Source organism: Rattus norvegicus, chromosome 4 (assembly GCF_021556685.1).
Source record: "Rattus norvegicus strain SHRSP/BbbUtx chromosome 4, alternate assembly SHRSP_T2T, whole genome shotgun sequence".
In the NCBI taxonomy this organism is placed as follows: domain Eukaryota; kingdom Metazoa; phylum Chordata; class Mammalia; order Rodentia; family Muridae; genus Rattus; species Rattus norvegicus.
In genome coordinates this window covers 179,607,085-179,630,361 of record NC_141537.1, presented here as the reverse complement: position 1 = coordinate 179,630,361, position 23,277 = coordinate 179,607,085, and the positions used below count along the sequence as shown (strand labels likewise).

General features: G+C 45.4%; 1 protein-coding gene across 32 annotated transcripts in view; it reads left to right on the top strand.

Annotated features, from left to right (window-relative positions):
• Sox5 (SRY-box transcription factor 5) overlaps positions 1–23,277 on the top strand; it is a 955,418-nt gene that overhangs the window by 206,451 nt on the left and 725,690 nt on the right. The window contains exon 1 of one of the 32 annotated variants that reach the window (XM_087655721.1): positions 3,511–3,549. The exons of the other annotated variants lie outside the window; for them this stretch is intronic. The gene's annotated coding sequence lies outside the window, so the exon portion shown is untranslated. Of the gene's footprint in view, positions 1–3,510; positions 3,550–23,277 lie in introns of those variants that run through there. 32 annotated transcript variants of the gene reach the window in all.

Genomic DNA, 23,277 nt, shown 5'->3' with positions numbered 1-23,277 from the left:
TTAAATGCTCGGTAGTATTGCTCTCAGCAAAATTCCTGACACAATCTGTAGGAGGGAGAGATTGTTAGGCTCACAGTTTCTGACTCCTCTGATGGTGGGAAGGGCAAGACGGGGCAGTTCAGTTCACGGCAGCTGGAGTATGACTTCCCCATAGGGGACCAGAAGCAAGGTGTGAGGGGGCGAGGTTCTCAGAGTCCCAACCCTCAGTGTCTATGTCTGCAAGCCAAGCTCCCTGTCCAGTGTCCCAAAGTGACCATGAACTGGGGGATAGTAAACCTCAGAAGCTGAGTGCCATGTGGGAACATTTTAGGGTCAAACCGTAAGAGCCTCTTTTAGGAAAAAGCTACTTTGTTCTCTATGTGTCTCAGGGCTGTGACGGGTCTTCTAGACCATGACCTCAGGAGGAGTCAGGGTGCACATGGTTTCTCTCTCACATCTTTCGTAGAGAACGTTCGTCGTTGCGTGGCAGGTAGTGAGCAGCATGTAAACCAGTGAAGGCTCGCAGCCGGGGCCAGCCTGCTGGGCAGCTTCCTCTGCCTGGGGCATATATATCCTTACACCTTTCACCTTGAGCTTTCTCCGTCATGCTAATGGGGATAGAGGATGGCAGAGAACCTAGGGAAGTCATCCATTGCTCTCTTTCTTCGCCCTCACCTACTCCTCTCTCAAGATACAATCCAGAACTCTGGAACAGTAAATGACTACTGACCTATAGACCCTGACAGTACTTGCCTGTTTGCACAGGCAAACAGGGAAGAAGCATTTATTCCTTAGGGTCTGACAGAGGTTAGAGTAACCTGGCTTTTTTTTCTCCTGTTACTGGATCAATCCAGAGAGTCACTGTTTAGATTTTATTGTGCTTCACTTGTAAAAGCTAAAACTGATGCTGGAGAGTTAAATGCTAGGTTAAGAGTGCCTCTTGGTCTTGCAAGACACCCAAATCTACATCCCAGAGCCCAAGTTGTACAGCTCACAGACACCTGTTACTGATGCTTCAGGAGATTTGATGCCCCCTTCTGGCCTCCAGGTGTTTTCCCTGTTTGTATGTGCATGGCACGAATACGTGCACATGTGCACACATCCGTTTTAGAAATCTTTGAAGAATAAAGTCAACAAATCTCTTTTGGCTATTAGAGGTGCAGTATTTAGACAGTGGATGGCATTCATTGGTCATGGCCCAACCCCGAAACATAAAGAAATAAAATTGACATCTGCTGTTAAAAAATACAACATTGGAACACAACCAGCTTTCATGCTGTAGTCTAATTCACAGCTTAAAATTATTTAACAGCAAATGATAAAGGAAGGGTTTATGGGAACAGGAAGCCCTTATACACTCTCCTGGTAGGAATAGAGGTGCGCTGAGTTTCAGACATGGGCCTGGGCTGCCAGAGAGCTGAGCTGACAGGAGGGGTGACATATCTCCTTAATATCCATGTTTGGCAGAAGAGATGAATGCATACATCAGGAAACAGCATTCAAGTGTTTTATTTCCTTATTTCAGCCTGTCAAACTGTCAGTGTGGCTAATGGCCACCAAGAAGGAAAGAGAGCTCAGGAGGAGGAGGAGGAGGAGGAGGAGGAGGGGGAGAGGAGGAGGAGGAGGAGGAGGAGGAGGAGGAGGAGGAGGAGGAGGAGGAGGAGGAGAAGGAACAGAGGGAGACAGAGGTACTTTGGAATCTAGAGGAAAAGAAACAGGGACGCATTTGTTGATTCTGCGGCAGGGTGGTCATCCAGATGAACAGACCTCACGGCAGTCATCTCTCTGCAGCCAGATGTGCTGGCAGCCTGGCTCCCATCACATCCTCCTCCCATCCTCCTCCCCTGCCTTCTCTAATGTCCTCCACCCCTGCTTCTGTGAGCTTTGATCTAGGCAGTTTCTCTCACTAACTCGGCTGGATTATTGACGCTTACGAGATGTTGAGATGATGTTCGTTCTCCTTTGTCTTCCCTGCTTTCTGAAGTTTATCATCTTCTTTATATTCTTTAGAAAATGTAATGTTAATGCTGTTTATGTAAAATGCTCACTCTTGTATCAACAATATCATGTTTTAATCCTTCTGAGAGTCTTAAAATGATCAAAGACTATGCCAAACCTGATTTGGGTCCATTAGTTTTGTCTTTAAGTGCACACGTGTGTGTGTGTGTGTGTGTGTGTGTGTGTGTGTGTGTGTGTGTGTGTGCGCGCGCACACACACACACACACACAAACACACATAGCAACATGACAAGCTTAACCCTGACAGTTTGCCTTTTGGATTACTAAACCGTTTTGAATTTTTAGTAAATGTTCATACCAAGGAGTTAGTTGTATGCTACAAAAGGGAAGTTTTTATAATGAATCTTTTTTTGAACTGGAAATAAGTTGTTTGTCCTTAAAAATAGAAAAGTCTCTTGTCTGTTACTTCTTGGTCAAATCCTGCATTGAAGACCTCTGATTTGACACAGGCAATGGCTGTTTTCCAGAATGAACACATTTTATTACCCAAGGAACTAAAAGTATTTAGCTAGAAAAATGCACCTTTTAAAGTGTCCATTTTAAAATTATTTTTTACATTTTTTTCTTTTACTGGATTTTTAATGTACACTTTAAATGTTACCCCCTTTTCCAACCTCCCCTCCAAAAACCTCCTATCCCATCCCCCTCCTGCTGTTTCTATGAAGGTACTTCCTCACCCAACCACCCACTCCCTCGCATCTCCCCGCCCTGACATTCCTCTATACTGGGTCCTCTCCTCCTGTTGATGCCCGACAAGGCCATCCTCTGCTACATATGTGGCTGGAGCCATACATAGGTCCATCCCTGTGTACTCTTGGGATGGTGGTTTAGTCCCTGGAAGCTCTAGGGAGTCTGGTTCGTTGATATTGTTGTTCTTCTTATGGGGTAGCAAACCTTTACAGCTCCTTCAGTTCTTTCTTCTACTCCTCCATTGGGGACCCCTGTTCTCTGTTCAATGGTTGGCTGTGGCATCCACCTCTGTATTTGTCAGGCTCTTACATTTGCACAGTGGAATACTACTCAGCTATTAAAAACAATGACTTCATGAAAATCTTAGGCAAATGGATGGAACTAGAAAATATCATCCTGAGTGAGGTAACCCACTCACAAAAGAACACACATGGTATGCACTCACTCATAAGTGGATATTAGCTCCAAGGCTCAGAATACCCAAGATACAATCCATAGACCATATGAAGCTCAAGAAGAAGGAAAACCAAAATGTGGATGCTTCAGACTTTCTTAGAAGGGGGGACAAAAACATTCACAGGGGGAAATATGGAAAAAAAGTGTGGAGCAGAGACTGAACGAGAAAGGCCATCCAGAGACTGTCCCACCTGGGATCATCTCATATACAGACATTTTAAACTTTTGATATGTAATCGAAGTCAGGAAAGGTGGCCTGTGGCACACCTCTGACTCACACAGCACACTTTTGATCTTGCTAGTCATCAAGTCACTTAGAAAAATCAAGAGAGTATACACTTTCATGTGTCTTCACTCTGCCTGCAGGTATGTTTGCAGAGATGGTGGCCAGCATGCATGTGCGAGGTATGTTTCATGCTCACACTCACACCTAATTTCCCTGCTCTCATCAGTTACCAGTCAGCCTCAGGACCACGCTGCCACTGTCTTTGGAAGAACTCTGAAACATTTACCAGAAATCCGGGTAGGATGATGTCATTATGCAGGTGAAGGCAGGTACAAGATAGAATGAGGCCTGTCATTGGATGAGAAGGAAGAAAAGGTTTAGAGAGGAGGAGGAAGAAACTGGAGGGAGGAGGGGAAAGTAGCTGAGAGAACGCTGAAGCTCTTACCAGAAATCCAGATGATTACCAATTCTATCACCCATTGGGTGAGCAAATCTGAGGCCAGTCACAAAACTTAAGGTGCAGTATATTTTTAACTCTATAATACAACTCTATGTAAACTCTAAAATCTTATGCCTATATTGTGTGAATGAGATTTTAAAATGTTTTGAGTTAAGATGCACGCACAGTACATATATACATACACACATGTGCATACATACAAACATGCTTGTTGCTATTCCTTGACACATTCCTTTCTTCTTCGGTAGCTAGACATTCATGAAGAGCCCCATTCCATATATTCTCCCTTGATCCTTGTTCAAAGATCCCACACCTGTTAATGAGGCCTCAGTAGACTTTTTCTGTGGCCCATTCCTCAGAGGCCATGTTCTCTCACCTACGTTTATGAAGCTTATCTCAAAAATGGCTAAAGGGCAGCTGATTGAGAGGGACTAGCTAGAGAACGAGTGTCTCCATTTGTTTGCTGCAGTTGAGTCTGAACATATTAAGGAACTATACTGAGTTGTCTATAATTAATGGGGAAGGTGTCCAATAACAAAAGAATAGGTCAGTAGATGAAGTCCTGAGGGGCATACCATCAATGTCCAGAGAAGAGTTGGCAGACGGGCTAACTAAAACCAACGCCCTTGTGTGTGAAATGACTCTGAATAGAGGAATGTAGTAGAAAATACAGAATTAGCGAAGTAGAGCAGTGAGTTTTACCACAGGACTCTTCTCAGCACCTGCTATGACTCCACAGAGAAAGTTATTGGTAGTGATAGTCCCACAAACCCACCGGGTCCAGTGAGCACAGTCCCCAAACTCCAGGACATCAGTGAGCGAGGTAAGATGTCAGGTGAATGAGCAGAGTCAGGATTGGTTTCTCATCAAATAATCAATATATAATCTTTTCTAAGAGCCTTTTATAGTGAGGCAGAGAAAACTCATTATTTTCATTTTTATAAAGAAGGATTAACAATAGGAGGGGACCATGATTTGAGTCTACACTGGTGAGAAATACCTGTCTTTTATGGAATCTCATGCATCTCAAAATCCCAAGATCTGAGCCTTCTGTAGAAGAGCAGGGAGGGGCTAAGGAGGAGAATTCTGCAAACTCCAGAAGCTTAACAACCCCAGTCGGCAGACAGCGCCTTTCCCTTTAGCTGACAGCTTCCTTTTTCACCGGCCAGAGAATCTTCTGCAAAGTTGAGAGAGCTGTAATTTTACATATAACTATTTCGTTCAAGACATTAATGACCCGGATCACTGCAAATAACCATGGTAACAGGTGAGAAATCAGAGATATTTAATTTAATTGCCACTAAAAGAAAATAAATGCAAAGAATCCATAACTCTTCATTTCCAATATATACATGTTATTTTCTTAGTGCATTAATTACCCAACAGTTAGACAGAAAGCACCTCCTCGTTGCCCCAAGACTCCCCGTGTATTCATGCAAAGTCTTTCTCTCTAATAACTGATCATTATAATTTCTTACCTCAGCAGTTCAGACTGCTGAGAACTGAGGAGTGTTCATTCAGTTGACATTAGCAATTTTTAATAACAATGAAATGATACTTTAAGCAGAAGGAAAGGAATTAAGCTGTTCTCTCAATTTCGGTAGCTGAGGCCACTCCAATCCTCCCCTCCTGAAACAGGTGGTAATCTGTGTCTACCTCCTGGGAGGATTCAAAATTTCCCTCTATCTCTTCCCCTTGGCTGGGAGTTACTGGAGTATCCTTTTTGAATACTGGGTAGGAATGTGTTGCAGAAATGTAACTAGGGAGATGTTCCTAATCTAGATACAGTGCAATGATGCTAGACATGTCAAGTATGTTTTTGTATGCACACTGTGGGCCAAGCCTTGGGTTAGGCTCGGTCTACAGTTGTCAGTGGGCTAGGCTTAGATTGTGGACAATAAGACAGGAAAACTTAAGGATTTTGATTTCCCTGTGAATGAACCTTGAGGATATTGTGTCAAATGACTCAGGCCTGTTCCAACAACACCAACCCTTCGTGGATTGTCATGTGACTCACCGAGAGTAGTTAGAATCCTAGAGGCAGGAGCTAGATGTGTTTGTGAGGGTGTGGGAGTCTAGGAGAGGAAAGGAGAAGCTTCTTGTCGAACAGGCACAGGGTTTCAGATTTGCAAGACGCAAACCTTCTGGAGATTGTTTCACAACATGAAGATAACTTAGTATGATTGAACTCCACACAGAGATGTGGCGAATCCCCGTTACATATCATTTTACCATTCTTTAAATGGTAGTTTCTAGAGTAAAGAGATCTTGAGAGAAGAACTGGGTTTAAAAAGTAACTGAGCAAGGGTATCTGTGAACAACCCACACAGACACACAGACACACACACAAACACAAACACACACACACACACACATACACACACACACACACACATACACACACACACGGGCATACAGACACACACATATCACACACAGAGGGTAGTGGGTTAAGGAAGAGCTGAACACATTAGTCAAAAGGGTGTGGGATGGATAGCTACCCAGCAGCAGCAGATGACCTGGCTGGGGGCAGAGAGGCTGTACCTGTGGAGGACCGGTGAACACGGAAGAGGTTGAGATGATGCCAGCATTACTTTAGGCTGCATTTTCTTTGTATTTTAGGATTCCTGTCTTCATCTCTCTTCATTGCTAGCCAGCAGCCCACTTACTCACGTCATGATTCAACGCAACACCACGACATGCACATCTCACTTAGAGGAGAATCCTAGGAGATGGGCTAACTTGGTGGGTTTTTACTTTGACTTAACTGTTAAGTTTGAAGTGACTGCCTATTGGCTTGACATTCCAACCCATGACACAATACTTGCCTGTACTGACTGTGGATGGATGGGATTGGCTCACAGTGTCATACGTTTTGGTGTGTGGTCATATACACTGTGACAAATATGTCAGCTGCTCCCAGGACTAGGCCTGCAGTGAAGCTACACACCGTGGTTGTGGCCCCGTGAGGAGGAGATTGTCCCTGTAATTATACACAGAAAGCTGGAAAAGGGAAATGTAGGGTGAGCCAGGGTGACATCTGTCCTCCAGGGACACTGGTGTCAGGGCTTAGAAGGTCCTTTTTCAGGGAGCAAACATGGCTGCCTCTGTTGGAAACTGAGCATTGCCAGCTGTGTAAGGTCATGGCAGGAACTTCCAACTCATCATACCCTGGGCTGGTTAACCACAGCACTGAGAAGTTTATGTGTGTCGCAGATGTCACCCTTTCAATATGTCTTCCTTAAGCCTGTGGCCAGTGCAAGAGCTGTTGAAAGTCACACGTGTATTTAATCGTTGAAATTCTCCCTCATTCACTGATTTTCTTTAGTGGAAAAGCCACAGTTGAAGTGTGCTTAGTCATGAATTTAATGACCCTTTTGAACACTGTAATGGCTGTAGTTGGTGTTAGTGCTTCCTATATTTGCTGGCATAGAAACAGGTTTCTCCTAAAGCCATACGTAATTCTTGTTTCCGAGAAAATCTAGACCTCTTTGCTTTTGTAGAGTATAGAGCTACTACAGATTTATATTCTGCTAAAGAATCTACTTGTGTCTCTAGTCTGTATATGAGGCCTTCCTTCTAAGTCCGGGTCCACTTGATTACTTAACTCTCTAAAGTTTTGATCCCTGACTATGAGGGCTAATATTCCTATGACTGTTGCCCCAGCAACACCGACTCCAGCAGCAGTGGAAGGAGGATAAATACAACTTTCTTTCCATTGCAGCATGGGTATATGTTAAAGTGTGCTCTCCCTTTGTCCCCATTATATAAGTACACTTAGGGCAGGATGTGTGTGCACTAGCACACATAGAAGGGACGTATGGTTTGGAATGCCTCCGAGGAGGCGCATTTACTTGAACCATTGTGTGTATTTACGAAGTGGTCTCGTGGGGGGGTGGGATAAAGTATTGCTGCTGATAAGAGGAATTGATCTGGAAAGTGGAAGATCAAGCATCAGAGTCAAGTCAGGCTTCTAGGTCACATGTTCTGGACACCAGACAGGTTCCCAGTCCCTCTAGGTCCCTGGTGTTATCTTAGGTTGTTTCCAGTTACAGCTGTTTTTATTTGCTGATGAACTGATTGTCAGGTTGGCCCCTAGCTCTATATAGTGAGGGGTTCAGGGGTTCAGGTGTGACCATCGATCCTGGGAAATTCCAGGGTGTGTGTGATTAAGCAAACAGTGCACTCTGTCAAGGGCAGAGAGTATAGAAGGGTTCATGACTCCCTTGGCAGTGAGGACTAGGGCAGTAATTGGCACTGACCGGGAGCTGATTTCATGGGAGGGAATATTGGTTGGGATTGGATCTTATCCCTTTGCAGGATAGGAGTTCTCTGTTGGAGCCCATAGATCTGGGGACCTGGGGAGGTGGCCTCCAATAAGTGGTAAAAGCATTCCTTGGGTCTCTTTTGATAGCATAGTACAAACATAGTACATACATAGTACATACATAGACCAGTTATTTTCCAGGTTCTTTCATCCCATGGACCATAGTTATCCCTATGTTGTTTCCAACCTCTCAGTCATATGGCTAGGGGATTACAGTTCCCCATCATGTAGCATTTAACTCCAAAATTTAGTTAAAACAACAAAGGCCTATGGAACTGGAGCTGCTGCCTGTAGTCAGACTGACTATCACCTCCTCCATGTCTGCTGTTCTTAATACCCAAGTCCAGAAAGGGTGTTGTACAATGAGGATTGTAGGCTCCTGTCTCCCAACAGAGAGAAAGGGAAAGGGTAACATAGTGTTCTGGTTTAGTGATGTCAAGCCAGCCTTGCCTTTAAGATCGGAAGTCTAAGTGATGGTCCATCTGTTGTCCTCATCAATGACATGCTTCAGTTGGGAGTTGTTAACTCAGGGGATCACATTGCTCTCACAGCATTTGAGGTGGTCAACATATGTTGGTAAGGTCCCTTCCAGTTCATTCCAAAGTCGAGGTGGGGATTCTCATCACCAAACCGATTCTCCTGGCTGGCACTGGCGGGTGAGCCTAGAGGTAAGAGCTGTTAGGATTGCCCTCACACTCCAGTCCATGGCCTGGGGAGACTCCTGAAAAGACCACAGGGACTTGAGAAGGCAGAGATTAGACATTTCTGCCTGGGGAATGTCTCAGAGTTTGAGGAGGATGGGAAGCGGTCTCCCAGACATAACTTCAAATGGAGTAAATCCCTCCTGGTAAGGTGTGTGTTAGCCCCTGAGCAGGAAAAGGGGAGATTTTTTTTTTTTTTTTACCAGTTTCCAGGACTGATTTGGTCAGAGTCTCCTTAAGGGTTCTTTTTATCCTTTCTACAGTTGCTGCCATTATTAAAACATGGAATCTTTCATCCTGCACTAGTGACGGAACTGTAGGGCCACATGGCATCTGCAGAGTACCTTCATCAAGGCAGCAGCTGGTTCCAGTGTGGCACCCCACCATGTTACCTTTCGCTATCCTCTAGCCCTGGCAGTCTTTTGGCCAGCATTGCTAGTTATCCTCTCCTGGCTGTCTCTCTGCCAGTCAGGAACTCTCTGGTCCCAGCTACCTGGTAAAATCAGGACACTAGAGAGAGATCCATCAGTGTCTGGCCTATTGTGGCTCCCTGTTGTGGACTCTGCCCACACTCCCAGCAACCGCCCCCTGGTAGTTAAAGTATAAACTCCAGCAACCCATTAAAATACAGGCCCAATAAGCTGTAATTTAGCAATCAGATTTATATGTTAAATTCTCAAACCATAATACGTCCACACAATAAACTCAAAACCAATAGATAAAGATATAACCCACCCACCTAGATAAGATAAATTGGCCTATAGAAATCCATCCCTTATGAAATATTCATAACTACCTATGGCCATTAAAGGCCACCTGGATCTGGGTCATCCTTCACTGTCTCTATCTTGGTTCTTCTTCCTTTTTTCCTCTTCTCTCCCACCTTACTAAAACTTTGTTCCCGCCTTACTCTTTACTGTTCAATCATGGCCTCAACCTAACTTTTGCCAGCCATCACCTGCATATAGACATCAACCTACATTCTACCTGACCTGAGCTTTGTGACCTGTATGCACAATGAAATTTCCAATTAATATTTAATAACTTTGTCACATTTTTGAAACACTTTGTCCATGAAAGGCAGGCCACTGTTAGACCCTAAAGCTAGGACCCTATACCTAAGAATCACTTCCTGAAGAAGTTACTTTGTAACTATTGGAACAGGCTTCTTCCATGTGGAATACACCTCCATTCTCCTGCGAAGGTATCTACGAATATCAACAAATATTTATAGCCCCCCAAAGTAGGTCTAATCTCAATGAAGTCCTACTCCCAATGTTCCCTACGCCCATTGACTTGAGCCCACCCCTTGTGGGATCTTCCTTTCCACATTGGAATTATAGTTTCTAATGAGCATAGGCAACACATCTGAAAGGATCTCTTTAATCAGGCTTTTCAATTTTGAAACATAATACTTGGGTCTGAGGAGCTGAGAAGTTTTCGTGGCTCCTAGGTAGGAGGCATGGTGCGATCCATAACTCCCAGACTCACAGGAAGGATGGGTCGGCCGTCAACCTCCTCTGTCCTTGTTCATCCTATGTGGTCAGTTCTTGTTTTACCCAGTCAATCTCTCCAGGGTATATTCCAGTCAGTCCAGAAAGCTGGTCTCCAGCAGGGCTAGCAAGACTTGGAGAGGCCTGACTAGATCTAGACCCACTTTCTGGATGGCCAAGTCAGTCTCTCTGTTGCCTCTGATTTCTGCAGAATCCCTTTCCTGGCTAACCAAATAGTTTCTAATACAGCTAAGACTTCCCCTCTGCATTTCTTTTGCTGTTGAGATTAGCCATCTTCTTTCCCTGTGTAGAGTCCCCACGGACATGGGCCATGATGAAAGCATGCCGGCTATCAGCGTACATGGTAAAAACCTTGTCTTTCCCACAGTGGAGTACTTTGGTCAAAGATAAAAACTCTCTCATTGAGCTGATGTTCCCCTGCTCAAAGACTGTGTCCAGACAGTCTTATCTTGGGTCATCACCACTGAGCTTACATGCGTCTTCTAGCCATGGATGAAACTACTCACATCTGTGCATAATATCTTGTCTGGTATCTCCAATAGGACATCTGTTAAATCATACCAGAGAGAATAGATCAGGCTAGTCACCTCAAGATGGTGCACGGGTTCTGTGGGTCAATGTCCTGAAGGAGACACTGGGGTTAAGGGCTAACGTCTTATGCAACAGGGTTGATCCAGACCAGGTCTTAGTTACCTGGGTACTAGACATCCATCACTCAGGTGTCCCCCCTCAAGAGGGATTCAACAGAGCATGGAGTCTCAGAAATAGTTTGTATGCTGAAGTTAATTAGTTGACTTCTTTGATCAGCAGGGTGGTGGCAGCCTTGTCCCTGTCCCTTGTCTCTGACTGTGACCATGTCAAGTATCTTTGACAGAAATGCCACTGGTCTTCTCCAGGATCCCAGGATTTACATGAGGAACCCTTGGAAGTACTCTGTACTTTATCCACATACAAGTAGAATGGCTTAGTAATGGTTGGGAAGGACAGGGCTAGGGCAGACACCAGGGTCCCTTTCAAGGCTTTGAAGTCCCTCTGCTCTGTCCTTCTGAAAGGTGGGATACACTAGAGAGGCTTTACTATCTCAGCGAATCCCACCATTCATAGCTGGTAGCATCCAACTGCCACCAGGAATTCTCACACCTGTCTTTTCAGTGTGTGAGTGGGGATTTTCAGGATGGCTAAAATACAGTCGTGGGAAAACTTTTGGCTTTCCTTCTTCTAGGTTGTAACCAAGATATGTGATCTGAAGGATTCATAGCTAAACGTTTTCGGCTGAGACTCTGCTTTAGGTCTTGGAGGTTTCTCAAAGGCCTTCTGTTGCACTATCTACATTCCTTCTCAGTGGTCAAAGCTATGATGAGGTCATCTACATACTGGAGCATGGTGCCTTCTGGATTGTTTTCTAAATTCTAACAGATCTGCACTCAGGCCTTCTCCAAATAATATTGGTGAGTTTTTGAACCCTTTCAGCAACCAACAAAGTCTATGTTAGTTGGCTAGTATATCCAGACCCAGAGAGTCTGTCCATTCAAAAGCCAAATATGGATTGGCTGACCAGGGTCAACAGGAAGTAAGGGTTGGGAGATCCGGGAAGCATCAGAAGTAGAAGAAAACATCTGTCTTAGTCAGGGTTTCTATTCCTGCACAAACATCATGACCAAGAAGCAAGTTCAGGAGGAAAGGGTTTATTCAGCTTACTTCCACGTTGCTGGACTGGAACTAACTAACTGAAGTTAGGATTGGAACTCAAGCAGGTCAGGAAGCAGGAGCTGATGCAGAGGTCATGGAGGGATGTTTCTTACTAGCTTGCTTCCCCTGGCTTGCTCAGCTTTTTCTCTTATAGAACCCAAGAGTACCAGCCCAGGAATGGCACCACTCACAGTAGATTCTGCCACATTGATCACTAGTTGAGAAAATGCCCTACAGCTGGGTCTTATGAAGGCATTTCCACAGCTGAGGCTCCTTTTTCTGTGATAACTCCAGCTTGTGTCAAGTTGACACACAAAACTAGCCAGCACAGCATCTTTTAGACTTAGATCAATAAAACCTCCTTGAGGATTCTGGGGATCACACACTTAGAAGGTGTAAGGGACTGATGCTGTGGGACAGACATTTTTCTCCATTTGTTGATTTCCTTAAATCTTGCATTGCTGATAGGTTTCAAGTGTTGGGCTTCAGGACAAGGGAGTAAGGGGGGATCACTGGGGAATGTCAGGGAACAAGAATTCGTTATTCCCTCAATAGGCTGACATGTTTAGTTGTTCTTTGCTTAGCCTTCTGGCCCAGGAGTATTGTTTGACCAATTCCAATGTTGGAAAACAATAACTGAATCGTGCTATCATCATCATCATCATCAGCAGCAGCAGCAGCAGCAGCAGCAGCAGCAGCAGCAGCAGCAGCAGCAGCATGTGTGTTGCTAAGCCTAGTGGGTTTCCTTGGCCCAAAAGATCAGGGTATCTTGTTTCTAGTTCCTACAAATAATCTGATGGTTGCTCTTCCATTCCTTATAGCTGAGTCCTCATGTGATTGGTGCTCCTTGGAGAGAGGATGGATGACTAGAGTATTGGTAGGCTTGGCCTGAGTCCAGAGACAGACTAGTTGAGTTACCCCTGATGAAGATGGTGGCTCTGAGTTTTTGTAACAAGTCCGTTCCCATCAATGGGTATGGGAAGTACAGCATAACCACAAAGAATGAGATACAGTTCCCTATCCTAAGTCTCAGTCAGGGGGGTTGTTCATTGAAAATAGGCAGTGTAACCTGTTGCTCCCTGGACTGCTATTCTCCTGGAGGTGAGGGATCTAAGGAGTTCTACTGAAACAGAGTAGACTTCTCTAGGGTCAATTAGGAAGCTAGAAGTTTTGTCTCCTACTTTTGCAGTCATCTTGGACTCTTGGGGGCTATTTCATATGGAGCCCTGGCCACATCAATCTTCAGCTAGTTGTAGGATTGGGTGGCTCTTCTCTTCATTTGAGCTAGGATATTCATTCTTCCAGTGACTCTTCCGGTTGCAATGGGCACATTGGTCCTTTTCCAGACATTTCCTTTCTCTTTCTCCTGGTCTAATTCCCTATTTCCATTCTTGTTTTCCCCTAAGAGCAGTGGTCGCCATATGGGAGAGATCCCCCCACCCAAGTCTTCATCTTCAGCTTCCTATTGTAAACTTTCTGAGCAATTTCCAAAAGTAGAGACCCATTCACCCCTTCAAATCCCTCTGACTTACTGGGCCTTCTTCTTATTTTGGGGGATGACTACATGGCAAAGGCAATATCAGTGCCTCACTGGTTTTCAGGAGCACTGGGAGCATTTACCTCACAGTGTTTCCAGAAACCCAGCTTGTGATTTGTCAGGCCCCTGCATTCCATGAATCACCTCAGACAAGTTGGTAGGTTTTCTGGATGCTGCTCTTAGTCCCCCCCAACAACGTTTGGTGAAATGTTCCTTCCTTGGTATTAGGATCTCAGCTGGGCCAGGTGGACAGGAAGTTCTGCTCTATCTGGGCACTATGTCTGGTACTGTGACTGGCAGTGGTCTGCCTCCTAGCCCTGGAGCCAACTTTTTATTTTCCAACTGGATTCAGTCTTACTCATTGGCCATAAACAGGGTGGCCAGGAGCTCCTGACAATCATTTCAAGTTGGCTGGTCTGTGTAGGAAACAGTCTCTAAGGCTGATAAGGGCCTGTGACTTCCCTGAAAAGGGAGGGTTTCTATTCTTCTAATTATACAATCACTAGTGGAAAAGGAGACATATACCAGAAATGGGGACAGGGACAACTTTCATCTCCCTCTTCTTCCCCTTGTCCATAATGGGATCCCAGGACCCTCCCTCAAGGGAGACACTGGTCTTGCAGGCTCAGACCAAGTCTGCTGTCCTCCCCATTGGCAGAGTCACTCATTCTCTGCAGGGAGAGAAGAAACCAAATGTAATGGATTCAGCTTCCTGGTCTTCCCTCTGAGGAGAATCATTTCCTCTGGCCCTTCTTGAATTTCCCCTTGGTCCAATGGTAGCATAAGGCAGTGGAATGTCCACCTCTTCAGGAAGAGCATGGAGAACCTGAGGTACTTTTTGCTTTTCAGAGTGTTCTTGATAGATCAAGAGAACCCTAACTCCCAATGAAAGAACACAAGTTTTCAACAATGAGGGTAGGTTCATGTTAGAGATTAGACAATGGTCAGCATAGGGAAGTGATTGTGGTGACTGGGAGAGCTGACCACAACATTCCAGGCTGTCCTGATCACCAGGAGATCTGAAGATTCCCTCAGGAAGTCATCTTCCTTCCAAAGGGTACCACTCAAGTTCATAAAGACTGCATAGTCTTCCTTGGGAGAAATGATTATCAAAATTGTCCCCATTGAAGAAGCACACCCAATACTTTTAACAAACACTTTAGAAGGACTCTCGGGCATTGCACATTCCCTCACACAAGGACAAGTGACAGACTGATTTAGACAGACAGACCGATAGACAGACAATGCAGACACAGACACAACAACAACCAGACAAATCACAGGTGGTCACCAAGTATCCATTCATCCAACAGACCAGGGGACTCTGGAAATGACTCACACAGAGGCTGGGTGTGGGATCAACAGTCATATCTTACCTCCTTTCTAGTGGTGGTACTTTCCATAGAGCAAACTTACCTCAGACCAGATGAATTTTGACTTGACATTTTGGGTGGCAGCATCAGGTTGCCTCTGAAGCACTCAGCAGCCATCTGTCAGAGGCACCCTGGAATGAAAGATGTGCACCCCCAGGAATCCTCTTCATCTGGTATACTCTTGACCACTACTGGGGTCTGGGGTCCTGAGGCCCTAACATGTCAGGGTCTAGTCTCTTGAAGTCACGGTTGGACCTCTAAAATGTTGCATGGAGCCCACCAGAGATGACCACTCAAACACAGTTTATAGATAATTCAAAGTCTTTATTTCAGCTGGGTGGGATTCTACTCAGGTATTCAGGATCCAAAAGCAGCACCAAGTGTTTAAAGTAGGGGCTTCTGAAGACAGAATCCACAACCTGGTACCTCACTTGGCAGCTTCAGCAGGGGAAGGTTGCACAAGTAGGTGGTTTAACAGAAGCTAAGATAAGCAGTTAATTGGTAGGGGTTTCCGTATAAGCAGGCAGCTTAACAGAAGTTAAGATAAGCAGTTATTTGGTTGTGTGTATGTATGTGTGTGTGGGAGGGAGCATTGTGTGTAAGCAAGCAGTTTAACAGAAGTTAAAATAAGCAGTTAGTTGTTTAGGGAGGGATTCGATGTAAGCAGGCAGTTTAACAAAAGTTAAGTAGTTGGTGTGGAGTGGGGTTCTGTGCAAGTAGACAGCTTAACAGATCTGAGATAAGCTAGCCATGGCAACCTGACTTCGGGTCGGTCTCAAGACTGCATTCCTATTACAAATTCTATTATAGAGCACTATGCTGTATTATGCTGGCAGCCTCTTGAACCTTGCATTGCTGCATGTGTGGACTGCTTCCTTTCCTCTTGTGCCTGGTTTGATCTTCTGGCTTGTTTACGGTGTCCCTAGGAACCACAGGACATGCCACGTATATCTACCACAGTTTAAGTGTGGTGAGGTACCTTGTGTGGGTTTGTGTACACTCATGATGCTCAACAATGATGATGTCACCCTGTGTACTGCTGAGCAGGGCTTGAGTGGGGCTTAAAGCTTGCTAAAAGGGTAGAAATTTGGAGCTATCCTGGGGCTGCAGAAATGGCTAAGTTGCTAAGAGCACAATTCCGGAGGACCCATTTAAAATATTGGGAGTGTCTATAGAACTGCCTGTGACCCCGGTTTCATAGGGATGGGGACAGGAGTAAACTGGGTGCTTTCTGGTTATCAGCCCAAGTTCATCTAGAGATCCTGTTTCCTAGGAAGAGTGATGGATCAGTACACCTTATACCCTCCTCTGACATCCACAAGCATGCACACAGCCAAGTCTACGTATGTGTGTACACATGTGCACACAGACGTGTCATGGATACACATCCAAAAACTAATAGAAAAGAGTCGGCCTTGTGAAGTGATATGTTAAGCTGTGCGCATGCCAATCAGCCTGATTTAGCTATTCCACAATATGTACAAAACCTCATGCTTGGCACCATAAATACATTTTTTTTATTTCTTAGTTTAGAGATGCAGTCACTCTACTAGAGGGGTATTAAAAACAATTGACAAGCTTTGGAGTCTAACTAGTGTGTACCCTGCTATATTGAGCTGAGGTCAGGCTCATTCTGGTGGCATTCTGTATTCTGCGTCTTACTTTTCCCACACCATGTATAACTCGGGAGCTGTACCCGTCTGGAGTATTGTTCCTTGCCTATTACCTGAAGTTTAACCTGCCAGCATTCTGACAGAGTTCTCATTTGTAAATTTCCCTCCTCTCAGTGTTCTTAGCTCAGATCATCAGTGACTTAGAAAGACTCCGAGAACCTTCCTTGGTGTGGTCATGACTCCCACCTCTCTCCGTGCCAATAGCTGAGCACTTACCCAGGCCACCGTGAAGTCTGGATTGAGCAAAAGCAGGCCTACATTTAAAGGAATGACACATTGGCCAAAGCTTATGGTTGAAAAAGTGTAAGTGTGTTTGGACCAGGCAGTTACACACTAAGGCAGGACAGTGAGGGTGATTTATGGAAATGAGTGGGAAGGCGTCTTCCCCAGCCCGCACTGTTTATATGATTCCTGCAGAAATGGAGGAGAGGCAGGTATGTTTGCAGAGGCCAGGGCAGCCGTGAGACTTCTGAGGTCAAACCCTGGGGAAGAAGGCAGTGCTACCCAAGCACAGTTCATTCTCTGCGACCCTTCGACCATGTTTCAGTGAAGTGTGGCTCAACAGCAGAATCCACATGCAATGTAATTATTTTAAGGATTTCCCAAGAAATTACAGGAAAGGAAAATAGTATGTCACGTCCTTTTAGGTACTGCAGAGACATGCTATGGTCAATTATTATTGTAATTCTTTCAGGCTTACCAGTATTAATTTCATAGTTTTTATTTGAAGTCTCAATATGTATAATCTCAGTAGGAGTGGCTCCATCTGTCTCAAGGATCTAAGGGTTCTGATCTTGCAGCTCTGCGAGCTTCAGTTTGGAAGATCCAACCAACCTGTAAAGTAACAGTAGTTACAGTGGTGAATATGGGTGATGGGCTTCATCCCCCAGAGAGGGCCTGATGCATGAGCATTGACTGGACTTGAAAGTGTATGTAGGCAGAAGGAGGCTCTCAAGATTGGGCTAGCCAAAGTCTTGGGAAATGTGATTCTGTGGAGGTTGGGATCCTGCAGAGACTTGACCCTAGTGCATCAAGTCTCTGCAGGATTAGGCTCATCCTCTCCCACTGGGGCCAGGCAAGGCAGTCCTCTGCTACATATGTGCAGGGGACCACATTTCAGCTCTCGTTTGGTCTTTGGTTAGAGACTCAGTCTCTTGAGAGCTCACAGAGTCTGTTGGTCTTCCTATGGGGTTCTGTGGTTGTGTGAATATGCTTGGCCCAAAGAGTGGTGTTATGAGGTGTGTCCTTGTTGGAGGAAGTGTGTCACTGAGGAGGTAGGTTTGAGGTCCTCCTCCCAGCTGCCTGAGAGAGTCAGTCTTCTCTTGTTTTCCTTTGGAACAAGATGTAGAACTGCCAGTGCCATGGATGCCTAAATACTGCCATGCTCCTACCTTGATGATAATGGACTGAACCTCTGAACCTGTAAGTCACCCCCAGTTAAATGTTGTCCTACATTTATAAGAGTTGTCCTGGTCATGGTGACTCTTTACAGCAACCAATCCTTACTAAGATAAATTCTTATCTCCTTCAGTGTCTTTAATTCTTCCCCCAACTCTTCCAGAGATATGTGTGTATGTGTGTGTGTTTGTGTGTGTGTGTGTGTGTGTGTGTGTGGTCTGTGCATGTGTGTTTGTGTGTGCTATGTGTTTTGCACATAAGTATGTACCTGTGGTGACTGGAAGAGGGTTGTGAGTCTCCTGGAGCTAGAGATGCAGGTGGTGTGAGTTGCTTGATATGGGTTCTTGGTTCTTTGACCTAAACTCAGGACCTCTAAAAGGGCAGCAAATGCTGTTTACAACTGAGCTGTCTCTTCGGCCCCAGGTAAGAGTTTCTATAGTCTTCAAAAGATTCTCCTGCCATACTGAATGTGTGCATGCTATATTCTATGAACCCAGTTTGCTTCTCAAAGTGTGATCAGGGCCCAGATGGTTTTGTTTACAGATAGGCCTTACGCTCAACAACAAACTGTAGGATTGGGGGCAAGTCAATATCCTTCCACATTTTCCTTCTAAAGCGCAATCTTTTGTTTTGTATTTCTGTTGGGAGACTTTTGGCTATTGTCAAAGCAGCGTTCAGCTACTCGGAGCATGTTCATGTGCACTAGCTGGGACCACCCAAACACATCACTTCCCGTGGTAAATTGCAGTTCGATTGAGGCAGGCAGGGAGGAGCACAGGAGCCATCTGAGTGCTTGAGAAAAGCCTAGGTGCTTCAGTCAATTTGCAGGGCAGGTGGCTGCAGCTGTGTGCCATCATGTAAAATACCACAGCGGGCACACCGGACCCCTCTGCTCACCACCAATCAAACCTGACTAGTGCTCTTCAGGACAGCAGCCATTCTCCATGGTGTTAAGGCTGCTTTCCACGTTGTCCCCATGTGACAAGTGCCAGAGCCCAAGTTTCCAAGTAGCTGAGAGCACACAGGTGAGGAGAGATGGAAAGGCAGTGTTCGTGTTTTATATAATGACTCTTTCTGAGGGGATCCTGGAAACTTATTCTCAAGAACCCACATTCAGAAATCATTTGAACACATAAACTCAGATCAAAACCTCTTGCCCCAAACTCCTGAGTTAACTCACACCACTTATGGCTGATCCATTTGTTTTGTTTTATCTCTGCTTATTTACTTTTAGAAACTTTCTGTATGTTTTTACAAACGATATTACTTTTGTTCATAGTCCTTCATTCTCCCCTGACTCCTCTGAGATCCTTCTCATCTCCAAGGCTAAAACAAACAAGCAATAGGGCAAAAAAAATTAAAACAAAACAAAAAGCGTACACACGCAGAAATGGAGTCTGTTTTACTTTGTGTTGGCCATATTCCTGGGCACAGCGCTGGCCCTAGATAGTGGTTGATGTAGGCATGGATACCCCATTGGAGAAAGCCGATTTTCACTCTCCCAGCAGGTGGCGCTTGTCAAGAGCTTCTTGGTGAGGGGTGAGACTTCCTGTGCACTTCCGCTTCTCGGTCTGCGCTGCAGGGTTGGGGATTCTGAGCTCTCACTTACAGTTGGTCCCTGGCTCCATCTTTGCTCTTCTGCCCTTGCCACATGGCCCTCTCTCTTGCCGTCTTCCACTTCCGTCTATTTCTGTCTGGAGTCCTTATCCCCACGTCGGATGCTTTAATGTCACGTCTGGCATGAGTCAGTGCAATGCTGACTGTTCGCCGGCACAGGGGACAGAGTGGGTTTGACACGGGTAAAGGGACGCTGACCTCTAGCAAGTGCCAGACAACGCGCATGATAGACAAACCTGCGGAGAGGCTTATTTAGTTGCTCCAATGGGGCTAGAACCAATCACAGAGCGCTGACCTGCTCTGTGTATCCCTGGTCTTGATTTCTCTCTCCACATTTCAGCGGCTCTGGTGGGGATGTGCACTTGGTGAAGAAGCAAACGACAAAGATACCAACCCTCCTTGAATACCCTCTCCCTTGCTGGGCTCAAAATAAGCCAGTGTGAGCTTTTCAGTCGCTCTCCTGTTTTGGAGGCTTGGCTTGTGCATGAGGCCAGAGGTCTTGGTCTTGCTACACTGAGTGTTCATCATGTGTCAAACGCATCCGTCCTTGTAAAGTGACTTTTATTCTCCTGCAGCAATTGTCTCAGAGACTTGCTGCCTCCGTCTGCTAACCTAAGCTAAGACCTAGAAGCTGCTGCTGCTGCTTCTGCTTCTGCTTCTGCTCCTCCTCCTCCCCCACCTCTTCCTCCCCCTCCTCCTCCTCCCCCTCCTCCTCTCCCTCCTCCTCTTCCTCCTCCTCCTCCTCTTCCTCTTCCTCTTCCTCTTCTTCTTCTTCTTCTTCTTCTTCTTCTTCTTCTTCTTCTTCTTCTTCTTCTTCTTCTTCTTCTTCTATTTTTCTCAGATATTTTATGCATTGACATTTCAAATGTTATCCTCTCCTCACTCCCATACCCCTTCTCCTTCCCCCTGCTTCTATGAGGGTGCTCCCACTCCTTCCCACCCACTCCAACCTCAATGCCCTGACATTCCCCTATACTGGGGAAATGAGTCTTCATAGGATCAAGGGCTTTTCCTCCCATTGATGCTGGACAATGCCATTCTCTGCTACATATGTAGCTGGAGTCATGGGTCCCTAATGTGTACTCATTGGTTGGTGGTTTAGTCCCTAGAAGCTCTGGTGGGGTCTGGTTGGTTGACATTGTTGTTCTTCCTATGGGGTTGCAAACCCCTTCAGCTCCTTCAGTCTTTTCTCTAACTCCTCCATTGGGGTCCCCTGCTCAGTCCGATGGTTAGCTGCAAGCATCCTCATTGGTATCAGTAGGGCTCTGGCAGAGCCTCTCAGGAGACACCTATATCTGGTTTCAGTCAACAAGCACTTCTTGGCATCAGCAATAGTGACTTGGGTTTAGTGACTGCATATGGGATGGATCCCCAGGTTGGGTAGTCTCTGGATGACCTTTTCTTCAGTCCCTGCTCCACTCTTTGTCCCTGTATATTTATAATAGCCAGAAGCTGGAAAGAACCCAGATGCCCTTCAACAGAGGAATGGATACAGAAAATGTGGTACATCTACACAATGGAGTACTACTCAGCTACTAAAAACAATGACTTCATGAAATTCTTAGGCAAATGGATGGAACTAGAAAATAGCATCCTGAGTGAGGTAACCCAGTAACAAAAACAAAAACCCACATATGGTATCTACTCACTGATAAATGAATATTAGCCTTGGGATACCTAAGACAAAATCATATGAAGCCCAAGAAGAAGGAAGACCAAAATGTGGATGCTTCATTCCTTCTTAGAATGAAGACCAGGACGCTTCTAGCCTCTGTACAATCTAAACTAGGCCTACAATGTTTTCAGCCTCCGAGACTTACTGCTGAATAAGCTCACTTTTCCTAGTTCTTTCTGACCTCTTGCCGGCTGGATAACTCAGCTGTTCTGGTACAAACTCCTCTTCAAGCCAACTAATTCAAACTGGCTTCTCTCAGTTTCTTAGTGAATTCCTCTGCTTGACCTCAGACTAGCTCTGGCCATCTGTTCTGATCTTCTGACTCCTTCACATGCTCAGACTCATTCTGTCTTTACCTCTGTCTAATTTGTTTTCTCTCTGTGACCCATCTTTGTATAATCGCCCCAGTAAAACTGCCCCCTTCTCTCTCTCTGCACTGCCCCTTAAGTAGCTTCCCTTTCCTCTCTCTTCTCATGAGAGTTGGGCATATCCTATTCTGTCAAATCTTTCTCTGATTCATCACTTTGTCTGCCACTCAACTCGACAGCACTTGCAAACATGGGTGCTTCCTTCTACAAATGAGCTTTACCTCTGTCACTTGAGTAAAGGTCTGTACTAAGGGTGTGTCTGTATTCCAGTCCAAAGGATTAAGGGTGTGTGCTAATGGCTGAACTATATCACAACTAGAATCAAGGAGTTTTTTTTTCCATAAAATCTTGTGGTTCACAGTGTGATAAAATATCCTGCAGCATATTCTGACAGAGCTGACACCCTAGAGTCTCCTGAGCTTATGGTTGGAAGCATATGGAGTCTGTAGCTTACCTCATGTCCAAAGAAGCTGAGTGCCATTGGCCAGTTGAACCTTTGTCCTGGTCTGTCTCCTAGTGGGAGAACAGGCTTCCAAATCCAGAGTCAGCAAGTGCTCAAGGGCCCTTCAGCCTTGGACCTGTAAAGTGATGGCTCCAGAGGCTGGACGCTCCAGTGGTACAGCTGGTTTTGGAGCCTCTTCAGAAGGACGGTTGAGAATTGCTTACCCGTAGTTCTCTGAGTTCTCAGTCATGGAGCTCTGGCTTTCCTTGTGGCCATAAGCAGCATCTCAAGAGTGCTGGGCTCAATTGAACTTAACAGGAAATCCATCTGTGTTCAACAAAGCAGAAAGCATGTGCTCAAATCTCAAGAGCAAGCAGCCCATTGTGTGACTGGAGGAGCCCGGGGATGGGCTGCTGGCTCTCACCAGCGTCAGGGACTGCTCTGCCTGCTTTGGCTCCCAGATAGGCAAGTGCTCACCAATATTCACAGAACTCCACAGTGGATTAACTGAGTTGAGTTGGTCTTCCTCTTAGATTATACTTCCCTGGAGAGTGGGTCTGAAGTAACACTGTCACGTGAAGTATTGAACGTATCTGATTCACTGTAGCACATGGCTGGAGATGATCTGAATCTATACATAAGAAGACACTCTGACTGCAATCGTTTCACACTGAGTGTGAAATGACTGTGTATCTTACAAATAAAGATCTTTAAGTGAACGTGTATGTTGTCACGGTAGTTGCTGCTTTTCTCATTGTAAGCCAATACCTAGGAAGAAGCTGCTTAAGGGTGGGGGGGATGTGTCTTAGTTCAGGGCTTCAGAGGGAGCAGTCTGTTGTGGTGGTCCAGATCTGGTAGTGGCATCTGGTGGCCATAGCAAGGACTTATTTTCCTTTCTAGTGCAACCTGACAGTGGGTCTTGGGATCAATAGCAAGGATATTCCTGTCCACAGAGCAGTTTCCTTCTGCTAAAGAAATCTGACTTTTCTACACTGCTCAATTGTGAGCAGCCTGGAAATGGTTGTCCGCAAACCCCGCTCATCACAGCATTGCCTGTATCGTCTGCCCTGGTCCATCCTGACCATTCCTGGAACCCTAGTGACAGCTACCGTTGTGTTAAGCTGTACTGATAG